Source organism: Xyrauchen texanus, chromosome 50 (assembly GCF_025860055.1).
Source record: "Xyrauchen texanus isolate HMW12.3.18 chromosome 50, RBS_HiC_50CHRs, whole genome shotgun sequence".
NCBI lineage: Eukaryota > Metazoa > Chordata > Actinopteri > Cypriniformes > Catostomidae > Xyrauchen > Xyrauchen texanus.
In genome coordinates this window covers 10,103,221-10,126,881 of record NC_068325.1, presented here as the reverse complement: position 1 = coordinate 10,126,881, position 23,661 = coordinate 10,103,221, and the positions used below count along the sequence as shown (strand labels likewise).

Below are 23,661 nucleotides of genomic sequence, written 5' to 3'. Positions count from 1 at the left end.
GCGAGCATCCCATCAACAGTGGAGAACCCTCTGCCTGCCCCTGAGCCCACGCCTGTCCCGGTCAGCGAGCCTGTGCCCTCGCCAGCCACGGTCAGCGAACCTGAGCCCTTTCCAGCCACGGTCAACAAGCCTGAAGCCACGCTGACCAGGAACAGCTTCCCAGCTTCGCCAGTCGCCTCAGCCCGGAGGAGGAGGAGAAGGGGAAAGGTCTCTGCTCTCCAGCCTCCGCCCCGTGCCCTAAACCCCCCTTGGCGCCGCCCTCAGCGCCCAGCGAGCCCAGGCCGGCGCATGCCACGGTGACCCAGCTGGAGCCAGTCGCCTCGGAGGTCAGTGAGCCAGTGCCTGTCGCCTCGACCGTCCCAGAGCCAGTACCTGTCGCCTCGACCGTCCCAGAGCCAGGGCCTGTAGCCTCGGCCGTCCCAGAGCCAGCGCCTGTAGCCTCGGCCGTCCCAGAGCCAGCGCCTGTAGCCTCGACCGTCCCAGAGCCAGCACCTGTAGCCTCGACCGTCCCAGAGCCAGCGCCTGTAGCCTCGACCGTCCCAGAGCCAGCGCCTGTAGCCTCGACCGTCCCAGAGCCAGCGCCTGTAGCCTCGACCGTCCCAGAGCCAGCGCCAGTAGCCATGACCGTCCAAGAGCCAGTGCCAGTAGCCATGACCGTCCACGAGCCAGAGCCAGTAGCCGTGACCGTCCAAGAGCTAGTGCCTAAAGCCATGACCGTCCACGAGCCAGTGCCAGTAGCCATGACCGTCCACGAGCCAGTGCCAGTAGCCATGACCGTCCAAGAGCCAGAGCCAGTAGCCAAGACCGTCCAAGAGCCAGTGCCAGTAGCCATGACCGTCCAAGAGCCAGCACCAGAAGCCTCGATCGTCCAAGAGCCAGCACCTCTCGAGTCTTCCAGGCTCCTCCTCCCGAGCTTTCCAGAGCTCCACCTTCCGAGTTTCCCGAGCTTTCTAGAGCTCCGCCATCCGAGTTTAACGAGCTTTCCCGAAGCTCCGCCCTCCGAGTTTAACGAGCTTTCCGAAGCTCCGTCCTCCGAGTTTCCCGAGCTTTCCAGAGCTCCGCCATCCGAGTTTCCCGAGCTTTCCAGAGCTCCGCCATCCGAGTTTCCCGAGCTTTCCAGAGCTCCGCCATCCGAGTTTCCCGAGCTTTCCAGAGCTCCGCCTTCCGAGTTTCCCGAGCTTTCCAGAGCTCCGCCGTCCGAGTTTCCCGAGCTTTCCAGAGCTCCGCCCTCCGAGCTTCCCAGAGCTCCGCCTCTCAAGCCTCTCGGGCCTTCTAGGGCTCTGCCTCTCAAGCCTCTTGAGCCTACCAGGGCTCCGCCCCTCAAGCCCCTCGAGCCTTCCAGGGCTCCGCCTCTCAAGTCTCCCAAGCTTTCCAGAGCTCCGCCCTCCGAGCTTCCCAGAGCTCCGCCTCTCAAGCCTCTCGAGCCTTCCAGGGCTCCGCCTCTCAACCCTCTCGAGCCTACCAGGGCTCCGCCCCTCAAGCCCCTCGAGCCTTCCTGGGCTCCGCCCCTCAAGTCTCTCGAGTCTTCCAGGGCTCCGCCCCTCAGGTCTCTCGAGTCTTCCAGGGCTCCGTCTCTCAAGCCTCCCAAGCTTTCCAGAGCTCCGCCCCCTGAGCTTCCCAGAGCTCCGCCTCTCAAGCCTTCCAGGGCTCCGCCCCTCAAGCCTCTCGAGCCTGCCAGGGCTCCGCCCCTCAAGCCTCTCGAGCCTGCCAGGGCTCCGCCCCTCAAGCCTCTTGAGCCTGCCAGGGCTCCGCCCCTCAAGCCTCTCGAGCCTGCCAGGGCTCCGCCCCTCAAGCCTCTCGAGCCTGCCAGGGCTCCGCCCCTCGAACCTCTCGAGCCTTCCAGGGCTCCGCCTCCTGAACCTCTCGAGCCTTCCAGGGCTCCGCCTCTCGAGCCTTCCAGGGCTCCGCCCCCCGAGTCTCCTACGGCTCCGCCCCAGAGCCTCTTGAGCCTCCTACGGCTCCGCCCCCAGAGCCTCTCGAGCCTCCTGCAGCTCCGCCTACGGGGCCTCCTACGGCTCCGCCTCCAGAGCCTCCTATTGCTCCGCCTCTCGATCCACTCAAGCCTTTGACGGCTCCGCCCCAGAGCCTCTTGAGCCTCCTACGGCTCCGCCTCTCGAGCCACTCAAGCCTTCGACGGCTCCGCCCTCAGAGCCTCCCGAGCCTCCTATGACTCCGCCTCCCGAGACTCCTCCGGCTCCGCCTCTCGATCCACTCAAGCCTTCGACGGCTCCGCCCTCAGAGCCTCCCGAGCCTCCCACGGCTCCGCCTCTCGAGCCACTCAAGCCTTCGACGGCACCGCCCTCCGAGCCTCCCGAGCCTCCTACGGCTCCGCCGCTCGAGCCACTCAAGCCTTCGACGGCTCCGCCCTCAGAGCCTCCCGTGCCTCCTATGGCTCCACCTCCCGAGCCTCCTCCGGCACCGCCTCTCAAGCCACTCAAGCCTTCGACGGCTCCACCCTCAGAGCCTCCCTCGTCTCTGGCCCCAGAGACTCCAGAGTCTTCCTGGTCTCCGCTCCTAGAGCCTCCCACGGCGCCGCCTACCCGGCTCCGCCTCCTGAGCCTCCTTCGGTTCCACCTCCTGAGCCTCCCTCAGCTCCGCCTTCTGGGCCTTCTGAGCCATCACCTCCCTCGGCTCCGCCTCAGAGGTCCTCCTTGGCTCCGCCTCACGCGGCTCCGCCGGCCTCCCCTGTGGCCACTCCATCTCCTAGGCCACCAAAACCGGCCTCTGTCCTGTGGTCATCTCCCAGGTCCCCTGAACCGGCCCTTGGCCCACGACCACCTCCCAGGCCACCAAAGCCGGCCTCTATCCTGTGGCCTCCTCCCAGGCCTCCTGACCCGGTCCCTGTCTTGTGGCCTCCTCCCAGGGCTTCTGACCCTGTTCCCATCCTGTTGCCTCTTCCCAGGCCCCCTGACCCAGTCCCTGTCCTGTGGATTCTCCCCAGACCTCCTGACCCAGCCCCAGTCCCGTGGCCTCTTCCCAGGCCCCCTGATCCAGTCCCTGTCCTGTGGCCTCCACCCAGGCCTCCTGACCCTGTTCCCGTCCTGAGTCCTCCCTCCTGGCCTCCTGACCCAGTCCCCGTCCAGTGGCCTCCTCCCAGGTTCCCCAAACCTGTCCTCGCCCGGTGGCCTGCTCCCAGACCATCAAAACCTGTCCCTGCCCGGTCGATACCTCCCTGGCCCCCTAACCCTCATCTCCACTTGTGCCCCCGTGGACTGTCTCACCTTCATTCGTGCCCTCGTGGACTGTCTCATTTCCCCCCCGGACTTCCTATCTGCCCCTGGCACCTCCCGGACCTGCCTGTCTTGCCCTCTGTGCCCCCCGGACTTCCTGCCTGCCCAGTGTGCCCCCTGGTCTGCCTGTCTGCCCATGTGCCCACTTGTACTGTCTGTTTGCCCCTAGTGCCCTCATGTTGTTCTTGTGGATTTTTGTCTTTTGTTGTTTGTTGTCATGGATCGTCTGGTATCTGATCCTTGAGGGGGGGGGCTATATAACGGTTACCCTGTCTTGTCTCACTGTTGCCCTTTGTTTGTGATTTTGTCACTTTTGGTATTCCTTAGTTTTCACTTTTGTCACGCTTGTACCTCCATAGTCTTGTGTTCACTGTTCATTGTTTGCACCTGCCCTTGTTAATTTGCCTTTGGTTTCTGTTAATCACCTTGTTATCTTGTTTGAGTTCTGTTCTTTCATTGGCCCCTTTTCCCATGTTTGTGTATTTATACCCCGTGTCTTTGTTCAGTCTTCGTCGATCGTTGTTTGATGTTGTCCTGGCGTGTGCGTCTCTCCCTAGTGCCCTGTTCGTGCCCACCTTGGTCAGCTTATATAGTTTATGTTTCTTTTCCCCATCGTGGGTTGTTCATTTGGTGTTTTGTTGTTCAATAAAATTCAAAACTGCGTTTGGATCCGAATCTCCTCGTCTGCCTCATTAATCATTCATGACAGCATATGCCATCGATAAACAACCTCATAGCTCACGGTAGGTCTGTCTCTAAAGGTTTATAATTATTGTTGAAAATCAATTAGTCTGTGGGATAAATGACAACAATATATGATGCAACACTTCCTAATTTGTATACTCAAGTCTGAGTGTTGGCATACCTTTTAATCTCTAGTCTTCATTTTGAAAGCACAAATGCTGGGAAAGAGTAAACAAAGTATGAAGTCCGTCCACAACAGCTCAGGCTGTGTGAAATATGATCAGAGTTCTCAGCTGATGACACATGCCTGTGAGATTATGTTTTTGTGGAAATCGCAGACACTAGTAAGCCCACAAACACGTGCCACTTATAATGTGTAAATCAGCATTCACATTATATATTAATCTGGATATCCAGGATGTTTCTGCTGCCATTCTGACTTTGTACGCACTACTGTGTACATTAGCTCAACATTTTCAATGTCGGTTACACCACTTGAACATTTAAGTCATTAACCTTGACTGGAAGTTCCATAACCTTTGCGAGGTTGCCGCTGCCGGCAGTGTTGGGTGTAATGTGGTAAAGTAATGGTTACTGTAATCAAATTACTTTAAAGTCAAAAGTAGTTTGGCAGATTACATTTATGTTCTAGTAATCAGATTACATTTTCTGACTTTGAATTAAGTTAAAGGAATAGTTCACCCAAAAATTAAACAATGCAAGTGAATATACTACATTTTTTGATGGTACAAAATACATATTTAGTTGGATAATTTTGTCATGCAATGCATTTGTTTTATTATTCTTGATCTGCAATCCCAGTCTCGATTAGGTGCCTCAGCTGAGGGAAGAAAGAAATGACAAAAATGAGGGAAGAAAGAAATGACAAAAATGAGCTATCAAATCCTTCAATGTATATTTGTGCAGCCCACCATTATATGGTCCAGCAAAACAACATTTCCACTAGACCCACCAATTAAATAATTATTTACACTATATGGGGGTGACACATACGTTTGAGCTACCTGTACGTGTGATTCGTGAGTGTACAGAAACAGGAAATGCATTCCTATAGACATATCCTCTTGCAGAACAGGGAACAGCTGCAACTGTGTTTTGTGATGACACAACAAGCTACACCAAAAATAGAACTTTAAAAGAGGCCTTTATTATTCCACAGGGTGCATCAAAATAATCCCCACGACTCCAGTTGACACAAAGTTCTTCTGAACCCAAATGATTGATTATTTTAAATATTCCTTTAATTACTCTGACAGCTGAAGCGCGTATGCCCCAAGTAGCACCGATATGAAAATTTTTGGCTGATACTATAGGACGATAACAATACTGATATTTTGCAATTTGCCTTGTTGTCATCAGATCACTATTTTTTTACTTGGGCATGCTTAAAATATTTAGCAAAGAGGCACAAAAGCCTTTTCATTGTTCTAATTGAAAGTTAGTGGTGGTGGCGTATTGGGCTAAAGCACAACTGGTAATCAGAAGGCTGCTGGTTCAATCCCCACAGCCACCACCATTGTGTCCTTGAGCAAAGCACTTAACTCCAGGTTGCTACGTCAGAACGTCAGTGACATCCGGACAATCTTAATGGCGATAGGCTTTCGCAACAACGCATCAGGCAGATTTTTCGCTCTAGTTGAAAAATTTCAACTCGCACGAATGAAGCGATTTTGCGAGTTCGACTCGCGCCATTGACTTTGCTACGTATGGAAGCATATGAGTATCAATATTCAATTTGACATTTAATATGCAAAATGACAATGCAATATGCAAAATGACAATGCAATATGTAAAATGGCAATGCATTCTGTATTTAAATTTACATTTTACATTCCATTCTAGCAACGTTTGGTGCAAAATGAAAATGAAAATGAAATTACATAATTTACATTTGCCATTTCATACACTCGTTTTAATATGCATTATTGAAACGCTTTATACGTTGCAAAATTAAAATGAAAATGTATTACAGAAATGATTAGATATGTGTAACATGTTCAAGCAAAAACTGTGGCAAAATGATCATTCAAATGTTATTTTTCTTAATTGCATTTACACTCACAGTCAAGACACTTGCGATTGCATTTTCATGAAATGTCCCGCAATGAATGTAGCAAAATTCAATGTGCACATTGAAAATGCATTCAGAGCCGATCACGCCCCTGCCCCGCCCCTCCGCCCTCTCCGCCCTGTCAATCACTGCATCAAGGCGGGGCTCGGCAACAGGTGAACATAACATGTTATGGCTATGTTACGTGTTTTGAGCTTACAGTCTATGGTTTTGAGGTGTTGGAAAAATGGCGCGGCAGAGCTAATACTGGCGTTAAATTCACTAGCAGATGAAGTGGAGCGTGAACAGAGAAACGGTAGTATTTCCGAAGATTATTACGAGTATGTAGGTGATAGAACCAGTACGTTGTTGGAACATGTGGGAGAATTTTCTGCCTTATCAGGCGCCGACACCCGTTTGGCTGCTGACCTCTTAAAGGTGGTGGAAGAACAATTGTATTCGGAGAGGCCTAGGGGAGTGGGGAGACCAGCAGCCGTGGAGATCCCTGGCGAGGCCATAGAGGGGTATCTTATGTATGGGTTAAAAGTTAAAGATATCATGGCCTTGTATGGAGTTAGTCGATGGACGGTACATCTAACATTGTCTTGTGTATGAATCTTGCTCCATACACGTGTCCTCAAAGTCATACTCAAAATTAATGCTAAAGATCGGCTTTCTTTGATGGACACCATTTCTATCCCATATGTACAGTTGCAATCAAAATTATTCAACCCCATGGCCTGCAGGTCATTTTACTGCCAAGAACACAATTTTATGAAAAAATTCAACAAAGGCATCAGTAAACTATTATAGAAAGTTTATTAATACACATTTGAGTGATTCTGAGAATGTAAAGCAGAATAATTTATTCTTTATAACCTCTTTACAAACGCTGCCTGTAAGTGCTTAGAAGCATCTGTCACCTCTCTACTGCAATCTTGGCCCATTTCTTGCTTGAAAAAGCTTCCAGATCACTGATAATCTTTGGCATTCACGTTATCCCCGCTTTCTTCAAATTCCACCAAAACTTTTCAATGAGATTTAAATCTGAATAATAATAACGTTACTACATTTAAAAAAACAAAACTGCCTTTTTTTTAATTAAAATCCCCATGGCAGAATTCAGGAGTAAACACAGAGATTATGGCCTTGAGGCATTTGTATAAAATCATTAAAATATATTTAAGTTGTTGTTTACTTCAGTCCACACTGCTGCATTCGTCGATATACCGTCCATCGACTAACTCCATACAAGGCCGCGATATCTTTAACTTTTAACCCATACATAAGATACCCCTCTAGGCCTCTCCGAACCACCTTTAAGAGGTCAGCAGCCAAACGGGTGTCGGCGCCTGATAAGGCAGAAAATTCTCCCAAACGTTCCAACAACGTACTGGTTCTATCACCTACATACTCGTAATAATCTTCGGAAATACTACCGTTTCTCTGTTCACGCTCCACTTCATCTGCTAGTGAATTTAACGCTCGTATTAGCTCTGCTGCCGCCATTTTTCCAACACCTCAAAACCATAGACTGTAAGCTCAAAACACGTAACCATAACATGTTATGTTTACCTGTTGCCGAGCCCCGCCTCGATGCAGTGATTGACAGGGCGGGAGGGGGCGGGGCAGTGGCGTGATCGGCTCGGAATGCATTTTCAATGTGCACATTGAATTTTGCTACATTCATTGCGGGACATTTAATGAAAATGCAATCGCAAGTGTCTTGACTGTGAGTGTAAATGCAATTAAGAAAAATAACATTTGAATGATCATTTTGCCACAGTTTTTGCTTGAACATGTTACACATATCTAATCATTTCTGTAATAAATTTTCATTTTAATTTTGCAACGTATAAAGCGTTTCAATAATGCATATTAAAACGAGTGTATGAAATGGCAAATGTAAATTATGTAATTCATTTTCATTTTCATTTAGCACCAAACGTTGCTAGAATGGAATGTAAAATGTAAATTTAAATACAGAATGCATTGCCATTTTACATATTGCATTGTCATTTTGCATATTACATTTCAAATTGAATATTGCTACTCATATGCTTCCATAGCTACGCCTTGCATGTGAACGCACCATAAGTCTCTTTCGAAGCATACAGAAATGTGTGTGTGCTACAATCGCATTTAATAATATTAATGAGATCACATTGTTATTATGTCTGGCTTTAGAGGTCAGTATTCTCTCATATTTCTTAAAATGAGGAAGCAGAATGTTAGCTAACTACCTCCTATTTCAGGAAACGGACTCCTTAAAACATTTCCTCATAACATGGCAGCAAAGGAGTTTTGAGCACAGTACTGTAACTTCTCCTCAGAAACATCTCCTCAGAAACTTGCATTACATTCAAAGTAAGTCTTATTTTATGCTAACTAATTTTCATATGTACTGTACATCTGTTTGCATTTCGGTGACAGCTGAAGTGTATGCGTCAATGAACAAGGTGAAAATATACATATTTTTAATTAAGTGGAAGAATTGTGGAAAAACTAAAGTGTATTAAAAATTAACTATTGAAAAAGTAATCATTACTTTAATAACTTTAGTAACCCAACACTGCTCAATGCTTCATGATTTTAAGCTTATTTTAAGTTTAAACCAAAAGTGTCAATTTTAGTTTTGTAACTATCGAACTATAGTTGACAGTTGAGTCCAGACTCAAGTAACCCGACCCAAAAACTGACAGTACCTCAACAATATCCATGCTTCTTTTTTTTTTTTTTTTTTTTTTTATTTCCAAGGAATATTATTGTGAAATACACCTACTGTAAGAGTTTGGTCACACCTTATGAAAATATCCTATTTGTCCAAATACAAAAAACTTCTCCGCTTAGGTCCTTGTTTATCTTCACTATAAATGCAGTGTGCTTGTTGTTTCCACTAGATTTTAGGGAATCATCTGTTGCAACCAAGAATGCACTTGTAATATACTGGCTAAGCATTTATTGTAAGTCGCTTTGGCAAAAAGGCATCTGCAAAGAACATAATGTAATTGTGTTTTGACACATTTAATGACAGTGATTTTGTCTGTGTCATTTTTTACATAATGTGAAGATAATGAAGAAATTGAGACATTGTTCATTTCAGTCATTATCCCTATAATCACTAAGTTTCTGCGTTAGTGCATACATTAATGAATAACTAGCTAGAAGAAGAAACAAATGACAGAGTAATTCAACAATAACCATTCCAATCAGTGAAGATTAGAGAAAAGCTAGTGTACTAAAAACACCGTGCTTCTATTTGCAGAATTGATTCTTTATCTAATGATTAATTCCTCTTTATCATGTCATAGGTCATATCTGTGCCACACTATAAGTTAATAATTAGTGGTGCATGCTTAGGCTGCATTCCTATTACCATCTCCTACCTACATTGTTTTTGCAAAGCTGAAGTAAGTGGTTGCATTTCTGGCAAGCGTGAGTTTTTCACAGTTTTCATTAGCTGCAATGCAAATACCTAGGAGAATAATACCAGAATGTAGCGGTGTAGTGGTTAAAACTGTCAAACAATCACAGGATGTACAGCAGAATAAATGCTAATGTAGGATAATTTTCTAATGACAGCATTTATAGTAAAGACTAAAGTACATATATATACAGGGGTGGAAAGAGTACTGAACAATAATAGTTAAGTAAAAGAACTGTTACTTCTTAATGTTGTTTGAGTAGAGTAAAATTACCTGTCCTAAAAACTTCACATGAGTAAAAGAGTAGCTCATTTAAAAGTACTCATGAGTAGTGAGTATTGAGTACTGAGTTGCAAAAGCTATGCCCCTTTATAATAAAAGGTCTATGCTGCAATTTAAAAATGTTGCACACATACCATAATTTATATTCCTTTTATGGCGGTTTGCCAGAAAGAATAAAAAACATAGGTATTTTATAGGTGTTTGTGACTGCCAACTTTTAAAATACGTCAATGTGGCAGGGCGGAGGGTGGGGCCGGGTCGTGATCCTACACACCCGTTCCCGTATTAGGCTAATAAACCCTTCAAGAGGGATAAAGGTCGACTGCAGAGGATCGTGCGGGAGAGAGAGATCCGTCATGTGTGCGTTTATGTTGTCTTAAGTTTATCATTAAACTATTATTTATATTGAAAAGCCGGTTCTCGCCTCCTCCTTTCCATGGATCCCTTTACAGTCACTTATCTATGATACTGTAAACACTACATGAATCTGATTTAAAAAAATTAAAGGGCGACATGATTACAGAAATGAAAAGATAGTTATTTTCAATATCATAATGTATGTAACAATTACATTTAAAATCAGTTTACATGTAAATCTAAATTTCCCTTAATGCTGACAGAGAGAGTTACTGTAGCACATAAAACATGTTCAAAACAATGCAAGGAATGCAAAACTTTTTTTAAATTAAAGCAGGAATAATTCACACAATTTAAATACTCTCATTATTTAGTCACCCTTATGCCATCCCAGATGTTTATGACTTTCATTCATCATCAGAACACAAATTAAGATTTTTAGAAGAATGTATCAGCTCTTTTGGTCCATACAATGCAAGTGAATGGGTGCCAAACTTTTGACGCTCCAAAAATAACAAGTCAGCATAGAAGTAGCCTAATCTATGTGACTGCAGTTGTTAATGTATAGTTAATGTAATAGCACAGTAAATGTAAAGTTACAGCACTAAATGTACTCAAGTAAAAGTATAACATTTTAAACTACTTAAAAGTACAATTCTTGGGAAAAAGTAGTTACAGTAACGCTAGTATTTGTAATTTGTTACTTTACACCTCACATATATAGTTCAAATAGTCATATTATACAAATTCACAAATTTCCTTCAACAAATTAAATAAACGTAACAGAAAATACACAATAACTTGTATAAAATTAAACCCTCTAACCCAAACATGCACCCCAGTGGTCATAATTATTTAGAAACATAAAAATAAACATAAGTATACTTTCAAAAAAATAATAAGAATGCACACACACACACACACACATGTATAACTACAAATCCCTCTCCACTGCCCCTCCCCGAGAACCTAACTTCCTAGTAAACAAATCTAACTTTCCCAGCCTTCTAAATGTCACCTCCTCGAATGCCGCCACCCAGTCATCTCTGTGCACCATTAGGGTGCTCCAGCCGACTTCCATCCACTAAGATTAATCTGTCTGTCGATCATAACTCTGGCTAGGACCCAACATTTTATGTGTCTATCCCCTATATTAATGACCGCCCCATTTCCAAAAAAAACGGAGTCTGAGGCTAAATTAAATTTGAGTGTCCAATACATCTCACACAAAACTCTGAACCCTCAACCAAAATTCTTGGATCTAAACACACCACCAAAAAACTGGGGTTGTGTCCCCATTTTCTGATTGGCAACGCCAGCAGGTTGATGTGTCTTTAAGACCAAGCCTGTACAATCTAGAGGGGTCCAATAGAATTGATAGAACATCTTAAATTGCATAAGGCGCACCCTTGCATCTCTAGATGTAGACTTAATGTTTTTTTAGAATCCTAGCCCACATTCCCTCCTCCAATACCAAGAAATCTTTCTCCCATAATCTCTTGAGAGAAGTTGAAGCTCCGTCCCCTTGACTCTGAATTAACAGGGAGTAATACACTGATGCCTCATGACCTTCTCCAAAAGCAGTAATCACCACTCCCAGAGTATCTGCCGCTTTAGTGGGGTGTATGCTACTCCCAAAATAATACAGAGCAGGTTGCACAGCTGAAAATACCTAAAGAATTGATTCCTGGGAATCCCAAAATGTTGGACCATATTTTCAAAGGATCTCAACACTCCACACACGTCACGGAGCATATTACCCTCCCTTACAATCTACTCTGACCAGCAGAAAGTGACTTATCAATAAATAATTTTGGATTCAGCCATATGCTTGAGGCAACATTTAAATAAATGTCAGAATTAAACACTGGACACATTTTGTCCATACCGAGTGCAAATGCGAGATAACGGGGTGTACCTTAACTTCTCCGTAAGTTTGATAAAGACTTTGCAATGGCAAAATTGGACAAGAACTTCCTGTTCAATACAAAACCAGAGAGGGGCTCTCTTAGGTGGAAGAGACCAATGAGCCAAATGTCTTAGACCGAATGGATGATAATAAAACTAAATCTTGGGTAGGCCTATCCTACCTTTCTCAGTCGGCCTATGTAACTTACTGGTATGTAATCAGGATCAGGAAAAGTGGATGTAACTCTTACACTCGCTTGGATCTTTGTCCTTTTTAAGAATCCGACTGATCAGGGCTTGCGTCATGGTTGGCAGAAGCTTTCCATTCATTAAAGATTCCATATAAACTTTTAGCAAAAGTGGAGTCAGTTCTGTAGCATAATATTTAAACTCATTGGCAAAGCCATCTGGCCCCAGAGCCTAGCCTGTAAGCAAGGTCTTAATTACCTCGCCAAGCTCCTTCTAGGTTATCTCAGAATCAAGAGAATTCCTTTGCTCAGTTGTCAGTTTAGGAAGTTCTAATGGTTTCGCAAAGTTTCTAATATCCTTCTCAGTAGACGAAGACGTGAAACTATAGAGATCAAGATGGAATTCTTTCAAAGCATCAATATCAATGGCTAAGTTAAATATTTCACAACAAGCAGATTTCGCTGAGACAATGGTGGAAAAAGATTCTGTTTTATATATAGAGCCAGAAGCTTCAAGATTTTTATACATCCTGTGAAGCGTCAATGTTGCTCTAGGGGGCTTGCACACTTTTGCTACACTAAGGATTTTTGCTCATCTAGGACTTAGTCCATCAAAATATTGAAGTATCCTCTTCATATGAGGGGTGCCAACGGCTTGCAACATCCCTTCAAGATCTATAAAAAAAAGCCCTAATCATCAACGTTAAGTGCAAAAATATTATCCAGAATAAGACTTTGTCCCTGAATTTCAGCTAAAACAATAATGAGTCTTCCTAATTTATCTTTACTCTGAGACATTTGAAAAAGAAACATCCCTTTTTCAGGACACTGTATTTAAAAAAATTATTTTGTAAAAATCCAAATAACTTTACAAATCTTTATTGTAGAGAGTTTAAAAAGTGTTTTCCATGCTTGTTAAATAAACCATAAACAATTAATGAACATGCACCTGTGGAATAGTCGTTAATACACTAACATCTTACAGACGGTAGGCAATTAAAGTCACATTTATAAAACATAGAACACTAAAGAGACCTTTCTACTGACTCTGGAAAAACACCAAAAGAAAGATGCCCTGGGTCCCTGCTCATCTGCGTGAACATGCCTTAGGCATGCTGCATGGAGGCATGAGGACTGCAGATGTGGCCAGGGCAATAAATTGCAATGTCCATACTGGGAAACGCCTAAGACAGCACTACAGGGAGACAGGAATGACAGCTGATCATCCTTGCAGTGGCAGACCACATGTAACAACACCTGCACAGGATCAGTACATCCGGATATCACACCTGCAGGACAGGTACAGGATGGCAACAACAAATGCCAGAGTAACACCAGGAAGGCACAATCTCTCCTGAGAGAGGCTGGACTGAGGGCTTGTAGGCCTGATGTAAGGCAGGTCCTTACCAGATGACACCAGCAACAATGTCACCTATTGCAAGAAAAGCAAGAACTGGCAAATCTGGTGCAGTCCATGAGGAGGAGATGCACTGCTGTACTTAATTCAGCTGTACATTATTCCATTTCTGTTAGTCACATGTTTGTGAAACTTCAGTTTATGTCTTAGTTATTGAATCTTTTTATGTTCATACAAATATTTACACGTTAAGTTTGCTGAAAAAAGCAGTTAAAAGTGAGAGGACATTTCATTTAGATGTTTACATACAAATATTTACTTACTCAGGCAGGTCTATATATTATGCCAGCACTATAAAAAAAAAATACCCACCCCATATCTTTCCAAATTTTCAGCTTCCTGCTGAGAAAGGAGTGTTTCTTGAAGAAACACTATCATATTTCTTATGCTTAAGAGAAATAACCTTCTTCCTTTTTATGGTTAGCCCCAACCATTCACATTCCACGTGGAGAGAGACAATCCACTTAAGATTTGACATTTTGACAAAAGAAAAAAGGATTGTGTGTCAAAAACAAGATTATAAAGACCACTTTCCAATATCGGTGCATCAAAACCAGAACTTCCCCCAGAACAAACAAACAAAGAAAAATGTGCACATTAACACTGTGCAAACTCAAACAGTCCATGCACGTCTAAGAGAGCCCCCGCGACAACTTTGCCGTCACATCACTCAAGTATGGTGTTTCTATACACATTTTGTGAGACGGAATAACACAGCAAAAGATTTTCTATAAAACAAACTCCAGCCAATACACAGAATAAACGCAGTGTGTATATTAATCCATTAAACTGTCCTGAAGGTGTGTTACTCTACAATATAAATTCCAGCCACTAAGAGGAGCCAGCACAAAAAAAGCACACATTCTTCAAACAGTCAAGCAAATGTTCGGTGAGACGGTCCACCCGGCTGCAACATGAGTGCAGGCAAATTAATCACTCCAGTGTCTTTGCAAGAATTATTCCACAAACTCCAGTCAATAGGTGGAATAAGTATAAAGAGTATGCAGATTCATCCATAAAACTGTCCTGAAGGTGTGTTACTCTACAAAATAAACTCCAGCTGCTAAGCCGAACCAGCACAAAAAAATAAATGCTCAATTTCCTCAAAGAGTCAAGTGAATGTTCACGGTCCACTCGGCTGCAAAGTGAGTACAACAAGATGACTTACTCACTCCATTGAACCCATGAAGTGACTTTCCGTTGATGTAAATGTTTCCTGCACTCCTTGAATCGATCACACTCTTGTCGAGCTCTCAAAGTCTGGGAACAAGAAAATGCTGTGATTCCTCCAAGAAAACTCCCCATCATTCCTTGCCTTGGGCAACATAAGATCCCCATCAGAAGATCTCAAAAATTTGGCCAGAATAATCGGGGCCTGCTTCTCTATGCGGATCACCAAGCAGGATCCCTGCGAGCTCGCTAGACCTCCAGCCTATGGCCTGCCATGTCGAGTAGACTCGGAAGGAGCCCATCCAGGAATCTCACCATATCCTGTCCCTCGTAACCCTCAGGAACTCTGAAGAAACGGATACTATTCAGCCAGCTACGGCTCTCCATGTACTCTCTCTCAGGCATGCTCCAAATCCACCTTGGTTGCCAGCTGATCGGCAGACAATTCCCCCTCTGATGACTCCAGATAATTGATCCATTTCTCGACATCCTCCACTCCTGCAACCACACCAGAGAACTTCGCCTCCATGGCAGCGATCAATCGACACAACGCGGCAAGAAAATCCAAGTCAGCAACGACCCTCATCAGCATTGTCGACATACTCTGCATTTCTCGCCACACTTCCCGGCTTGGACTCCCAGGCTTGCAGCCTGCTTGGGGGCGTCAACATGAGCACATACTGTAAGTGTCTTAATGTCTGACACATCATCCTCCTAGAACAGCTATGGAACAGTGTATCATATCCCACCTGTTTATGTCATCAAAAGCGTTAAAACCAGCAAAGTGAGCAGAGCACGCTGTTCACACGTCACGTGCATCACATGACTACCCACTTGCATTGTATTGACCTACAGAGCTGAAATGTTCTTCTAAAAATCTTTGTGTTCTGCAGAAGAAAGTCATACACATCTGGGATGGCATGAGTGTTGGCACGATGAGAGAATTTTTGGGTGAACTATCCGTTTAAGGACACAGGGGATGGAGTAAGATTGAAATCTCAGTACAATACAATGGCCTGGAATTTGGATTTTTTAAGTCTCTTTCAACGGCTTCTCATGTCAACGGCTTCTCATGTCAATTGGAAAGAGATCGAAATCTCAGTTCAATACAACACTTTTTAATAGTAGGCCTATTTTGTATTGTTCAGATCATGTTTGAGTACAGATTTTTACAGGAAAGCATTTGTGCTTTGTTTTGCCATTTGCTCTAGATTGGGAAATCCAATTCTAAATTTATGTCTCACATTATTAATGTGTAAGCTGTGGCGTTGATCTGTCAGCTTTTGGTGGACTCAATCTCTCAAGAATTACCTCTTTCTTACTAATATGCTCACACTGGTCAGGTAGCTGTGTTAATGACTCCCAAGTACTTCTGTCAATGAGAAGGCTTCTATTAATTATTCAGTCTGACTGTACCCCTGAAACCAGTGATACCTTACAGTATTCACAACAGTCTGCAGCCATTGCTGACACAAGGCAAGTCATCTTTTAGTGTATTTTCCCCCTGGACTGCGAAATGATGATAATAATAATTAAAAAAAAAATTAAAAAACACACAAAAGTAGATGCCTTAGATATCATAAAATTGTGTTGCAGGCCAATGGAAAATAGATGAGACATTTAGTATTTCGTATGACTTGTATTCTGTATTCTGAAGCCATAAGATAAATGATAACAGCATATGTGTTTGGAATAGTATTAATATATTTACTCTTGTTAACCAATATTCAAAAGTAAACAAAGCCGTTGGTTAACATTTTCAGCTTAGTTTATTTTTCGCCAGCTGTGGTGAACTGATATTTTTAGTGCCTGTAATCACAATGCACAAACCATGGATGTCTTATAATGTGCCTGTGTCAAAAGGACCATTCCTTCCCCTCTTTCTCCCACCTCTTTCACTCACTCCTTCCATCCATTGCACACATGGTGAGTTCAATTCAGCCTCTATTTTTAACCAGAGTGCGAGAATGAAACCTACAGTTAATTATTTTGGAAAGAATTGGTATTCTCTTTTTAAAGCAACTTTTGTGAAAGATTATGTGTTTATAGAAGATACTGTATTTGGGTCAATGACGCGTGACACTTTATTTAATTTTTTTAGATCAAGTAGATTCCAAAATACATAATACAATTCACACAAACTGAGTTCAAAGTAATTTTCATTTTTATATTTTTATAGTGCTTAAAGTAAAACATTACATGATTTAGCTGTCCAGAAAATCAGTATAATTAAAAGCTAAAATTCTTGAAAATAATGTTGGCATGAGTAGAGCAGAATGATCTCTTATTATTAGAGGAAATAAATATCAAAATATTAATAACTACAGTCTTGAACAACAAAATAGGTTTCATTTTAAAGCTTAGAATCTGTACTTTAAAATGCATGTAGGCATGATCAAAACCGAAACAAGTGCTTCAGAAGTGTTCCGTTTTGAAAATCTATTAAATATTTTGCACTGTACATATTATCGTAATCAGTAAAAACATCAAATAGCTATGTCTCATATGTTGTTGGAAAGCAAAGAGTAGAATACAAGCTATTTGTTTTACTCAGACAAAAATATAGCAAGTAATAGAGAAATATGTCTTTGACATAAATGTTTAGAAGAGGCGATTTTCTTTAAAACGAGCAAACACACAAATTAATCGGATACATTATCATTAGATAGCCCACACAAAGCGTAATGTACACACAGCATCTGGCTATCTGGCATATTTCTATCTGGCTACAAAAGCATTGGCTTTCCTGGATCTGGTGGCTTCGTCGGAAATGCTGTAGCATCATGGAACGCTAAAACAATCTGATTGGGTTCAGACCAGTGAAGGTAGTCCTCCATATTTGAGTAAAGAGTCATGTTAGCAATCACTAATTACAGTACATATGACCACCAGGACATGGCACCAAGTACCTGATACTCAATGATGACTCAAATGGCACAGAATGAAACTCATTCTGTGAAATCTCATTACAAAAAGCATGTCTGCATGCTATGCAAACCTTTAGTCATTCTTGTGTTTGCATGTGTAATTTTTATGTACAATTATGTTTTGGTATCTGGAGAGGCTTTTGGACACAAGGATAAATTATATTTGTAATGCTATAACTTTTGATTGCTTAACATATCAACACACAATTGTACTTCGTTACAGGTGACATGATTGGTAACAGAAGCAGTTTTTGAAGCCACCTTATTCACACCCATGTCAAATCAGAAAAAAAAGTTTATTTTTGGCTGTGTGCGCGCGTGTGCGCATGTCTGTCTTGGGCTGAGAGTCTCAGAATTTTTTTTTATAATCCATATCATAAAAAAATGGGATACGTAAAAAAAGACTTGACCCTTTTTTTTTATAGGTCTTCAATTTTGGGTATGCCCCTGGCCCTGAAACAGAAAAGCTTTAAATAAAATATGAACTCAGAGCTTAAAGGGTTAAATCTTAAATCAGTTTTGTGTAGAAAATTCTATAAATGTATTTAAAAAATTTGTGAAACCAACATGGATGCAAAGAAATGAAAAAAGGCAAAAAAAATTCAAAGTAACATTTAAAATGTAATCTGTTATAGGACCTGTATTAAATATCAGAGAGATCTTGAGTATTCCAGTAATTCTTGTTCAAGATCATAAATAAAGAACATAGAGCTACTGTCCATCCTTTTTATTTATATCATTGAATATACACAATTGTTTGTTTTATATGGAACATTTTATTAGAGGGGAAACTTATTGTTATTAAATAGGAACATTTTGTAATATGTATTCAAAGAACAAATTATGACAATACAATTTTAGTATTTGGTGAAAAGGTAATATTCAGAAGGAAAAATATGGAATACAGCTCCTGCTTGTCTTGAGCATTGAATAATTTTATGAATGAATGTTCTGTACACTGTTTTTTTTTTTTTTTTGGTGGGTTTTGGTATGTTGTGTGCCTCGTTTGGAAAGAGAGAGAGAGGGGCTTTGGGGAAGTGGAGGTGATTTCAAAATGGATCACGTGGGAATCCCACCCAAGTAGGCAGTGACGTCGGAAAAGCAGTCAGTCATAGCAGCAGCGTCAGATGAGGGTTTATTCCATCTGCTTTTTCCCCGCCCACTAGCCCACCCATCACATAATTTCGCAGAAAATATTTTGCGTCTTCCTACTCCACTGCATGGTCGTGTTCCGTTGGACCAGCCTCGGATGGGCTTCGTGTTGCAGTTATTTTGACACGAAGGACCTGCGAGTCTCTCTCTCTCTTCCGCCGCTGTTTTTTTTTTTGTTTTGTTTTTTTACATTACTCCGCTGGACATACTTCAGCGCGCCTTAGAATGTGATGAAATGGACCGTTGAAGTTCGTCGTTTTTGAAAATTCTCCTTCCCGCTGTTTATATTTGCGGGGGGAAACACGGGCATGGGAATACAGTTGCGGTCGAGGGAGTGAAAGTAGGGGACTAAGTGACCGTACAGACATTCTACGCTCCGTTTCAGACAGAGAAACGGGTGATGTTTAGAGTGTCGGATAGCTCCTGACAGATCGAAGGAGGGGTTTTGATCATGGATGGAATTCAAGATGGAAAACGAAGAAATGGGGCTTAGTTCTCGTGGGTGAAGTGAAGAAGGGGGTTTATCGTTGATGGGTTTTTTTTTGTTGTTGTTTTGTTTTTTTGAAACAAATGATGGCGCGTGGTGCGGGTCGACAAAGTGAGGTAGGTCTCATAACACATGCACATATATCATCCCTATATCGGATGTAAAAAAAAAGAAAAGTTTTTAACGTGGCTTTATTTATTTATTTTCGCTTTTTTTGTCATTTTTTGGCAATTTTGCTCTTAAGCCCTCAAAAATGTCAGACCCTGCTTAAGACCCTGAGTCTTAAAACTTAACCTGAAAGAAATGTTTTGTCAGATAACCTAAAAATGTACTTGTCAAGTAAAAAATGTGATTTTAAAATGGCATAATTAATGACTACACATTAGGTTACACAGGTTACACTTACAAACATAATTTTTAAAGATCAGATGAGATTAGCAAAAACTCAGTTTCACTTTTTACAGAACACAACCCAGATGTAAAATACATAGCCATATTCCACGATTCCCCCACTCAATCCTTAGATAAAAGCGAAGGTTGATTTATTTATTAGTAGTTTAGCTGGGAGGGAAGTAAATTTTGCAGAAAATGCGACTACTACTATGTGATGAATATCTGGTAACATGCCCCAGATTTGGCTAAACCGTGAGTGTTGAAGCATTGAAGCACCACAGCTGTCAAGTGAAATGGACTTTTGCAAATGGACCACCATGTACAGCTCAATACTCTGCTCAGAGTAGGGCTGCAACTAACGATTATTTTTATAATCAACTAATCTAATGATTATTAGAGCAACTATTCGACTGTTCGGGCGATTACTGCAACGATGAATCTGACTATTCAGCTTGTGCCCGACTTAAAAGGTTGTATCAAACGTGCCTACTAACAATAGAGGACAAAATCATCTTACAAAAATACTTCTAAATGACATACTACTTGGATTTTTATTGCAAAAAAATCCTATTAAGTGTTTTTGTATTGTTTTCCATTTAACATTGTCTAAAATTCCTTAAAACAAGAAACATTTACTTGAGAAGCAACATATAAGATATTTAGACGTGCTTTAAGAGAATGTATCTTAAATATAAGTGTATTTTGATGTGTATTTTTTCACTTGTTCATACTTCTGCCAGTGCAGTAAAGAAAAAATACTCGTATTCAACATAAATGCTCTAAAATTAAGTCTAAATATCTAATGTTTCTTAGGTAAATGTGTCTTGTTTTAAGGATTTTTCAATATTTTTCAATATTAAAATTAATTAAATATTTTATTCAATATTCTCCGATAACAATTTTTTCTTCTGCAGTATAGTTGCTAAAGTAAATGTAAATGAGTTTTTAGATATTTATATTATAAAACAAATAATAAAAATAAAAAAAATGATTGTATAATGGACATCTGATGAGTTACGCCACGAAGTGCACATATACCTGTCATTCACTCTGCTGTGCATGGCACCAAAATAACAAAAATCAAAAAGTATGATGAGTCGCGTTGTTCACCATGCGCGTTTGTGATGACATAAGATATACGCAAATGGATCGGGGTTTGATAGAATCAAGTGATTGTGAAACCAGACCAACACTGCGGGGGGCACTGGAAACAATCACACTCGGAAACAGACTGCTGCAAACATCCCCAGTGTAAAAGCCCCCAAATTCGCAGCACATGCTGCTGTTTTCAGCTTTCAAAGCGGCATGCAATATACAAGCACTTCACACAAAAAACTAGGCCTTGGCGATATGTAAATATTCATGTGCACAGCGTTGGCATATTTATAAGTGGGCAGGGCTTCACATAAGACTGAGGAGGGGAATCAATTTTGGCTGGTAAAAGCACCATTTATTTGCATGTGCTGGTTTGACAATTACTAAATTATGCAGTTTAGGCAACGGTGCAAACATGACCACAAACTCGTTGCTGAACGCAGTAGGGATGTCCCGATCAGCTTTTTTGGATCCTGATCTGATATTTAAATATTAAATATCTGCCGATACCGAGTCCCAATCCGATACTTGTATTTGCCTAGATAATAGAGCTGCAGACTGTTTTTTTGTTTGTGTACAAATATAACTAAGTAAACAAAGTAACTAAAAATGTCTTCAGCTTAATGCATTTAACTTAGAGCTGCTATCATTTTTATAAAACTCACATATAAAATCAACTTTTACTTAGAATGGTGTAATAGCTTATTTTAACTTTAATATTCAGGTACAAAAATAAATCACAAATCCAATGAGTTCTGTATGGATGAATAGAAATCTTACATACACTTACAAATGGTGTAAACAGCTTTACTTAAATAGTCGCAACAAAAAATGAATTCTATAAAAACGAATTCAACATTTCGCAATTCCACTTAAAAGTGGCGTAACCAGTTACACTTGAACAGGCCCAAGTTCAACAATAATGAAATGGTTATTAATAGTTCTGTTGTCAATATCAAAATGCCATTGTGACATACTGACAACCAGTAAAAACCATGAAAGCATCACACACTGCAGAGATGCATTCAAAAATAACAAAAATATATTCATAACAAGCTCTAAAACTGCTCCAGTGAGAAATCATTAATATCTATGGTCTGTTACTGTCTTTGAGTTTTGCTGTAACACAAATTATTAAGCAGATGCTTGAAAACACTGTGTCGTTATTGAAGGTTAAACAGTTATATTTATTATTAGTGGTATTGTGACCAACATTAATCTGATTGTCACAACTCACATCATGTATCATGTATTTGGGTGATTCTCACCAAATCCAGATTTAGAAGGTGTCCAGCATCAGAATTTTTAAAATGCCCTTAAAGCCAATTTTCTTTTTGCACATATAAGATTAAGGTCTGAACTTACTATAACCATTATTTTTACAAGATTTAAAAAAATATTTCCTATATAATTATTTACATTTTTAGATGAAGTCCATAAAAAATTATGATTACCGCAACATGACATTACATTAAATATATGGTTAAAAATGTGTATTTTTGGCTAATGTTAAAGTAGACTCTTATTACTGCGTGCTCAAAGCTATGTAAAACTCTGGAGAGATTACTTTTTCATATTTATTATTTTTGTAATTTCCTTATTTTCTCTCATTACCGAAACATACGTGATGATTTACAATTTCTTTTATTTAATTGTTTTACTAAAAGATAACATACACATTTGTTATGTAGCAGACCTTAAATAAGTAGTGTTGTGTAATATGTATATACATTTTAAAACAAAATATGATTATCTAATTATTACTTAATTTGTAAAAAGATACATGTTACGTGTAATGAAAATGCCATTTCGGTAATGAGAATCAATGTTTCGAAATGAGATTTAGCTCACACATTAACTGTTGACAAAGGGGTTTGATGCCTAACCCTATTTTACATATTTAAAATGCATACAATTTTTAAAATAATATTTATTTCATGAACAGAGTTTCATTTTCTCATTTATCGTAATCATCACAGTACCATGCCTTGTGTTAACAAGTGTTGTGTATATAAGTTACAATGTTATGCTCATAAAGAATCATGTCATGTAGCCTACACTGTAGAACTAACAAATATACAACCATTAGTATAAATAGTATAATTCTAGTATAACATAATCATGTGTTCATGAGAACTTTTTCAATGTAACATATTATCATGTGGTCCTGAGAAACATTTAAATGTAACAGCATCATGTGCTCTTGTAAAAAGATTTTAGTTTAGCTAAAACACTTTGGTCCTGACATTCAACCACACAACCTTTTTCTGAGAATAATTTCATGTGAAGAACTTGAATAGCAGCAACTCGATTTATGAGTTGGTCAAACAACTAAAACAAACAACTGGAGCGACTGCTTTGTACTAGAGATGCACCGATCGACCGGCCAGGGACCGAATTAGCCGATTTTCTGCATGCTCGGCCCGGACCGGTAACCGGCCGGTCAGCCTCACGTCTTACCGATTCCAAGCCGGTCCGTTTTGTTGCCAGCGGCGCAGAGCAATAACGTCACAGCCGCATGTAAACATGTCATTGGCGTGGGAGATCTTCACTGTGTGAGTTAAGTATATATAAAGTTCGAAATGTGTAATAATTTAAGGCCAAAGTAAACCATGGGGAACCACCACAATAACTTTCGAACAACAAACCTAATTAGACACTTATAACACCATCACCCAGCTGAAAATGCCCATTTTAAAAAGAAGCTAAAAAGTGAAAGCGGCTAAAGCTAGCCAGAGCTCAGAGCCAGTCACAAGTCAGCAGCCTCTCCTATCATTCCTTGGAATGAGCAGCGAAAAGACCAAAGCAATTACGAGGAAAATTATGCAATTCATGGCCCTGGATGACCAGCTGTTCTCCATAGTTGAGGACAAAG

At 41.2% G+C, this 23,661-nt stretch overlaps 1 protein-coding gene across 3 annotated transcripts in view; it reads left to right on the top strand.

Moving 5' to 3' along the window:
- The first annotated feature begins 3,921 nt into the window (after positions 1 to 3,921).
- b3galt2 (UDP-Gal:betaGlcNAc beta 1,3-galactosyltransferase, polypeptide 2) overlaps positions 3,922 to 23,661 on the top strand; it is a 41,203-nt gene continuing 21,463 nt past the window's right edge. The window contains exon 1 of one of the 3 annotated variants that reach the window (XM_052124551.1): positions 3,922 to 3,973. The gene's annotated coding sequence lies outside the window, so the exon portion shown is untranslated. Of the gene's footprint in view, positions 3,974 to 8,248; positions 8,353 to 18,857; positions 19,415 to 23,661 lie in introns of those variants that run through there. The other 2 variants (XM_052124550.1, XM_052124549.1) reach the window with 2 other exon arrangements.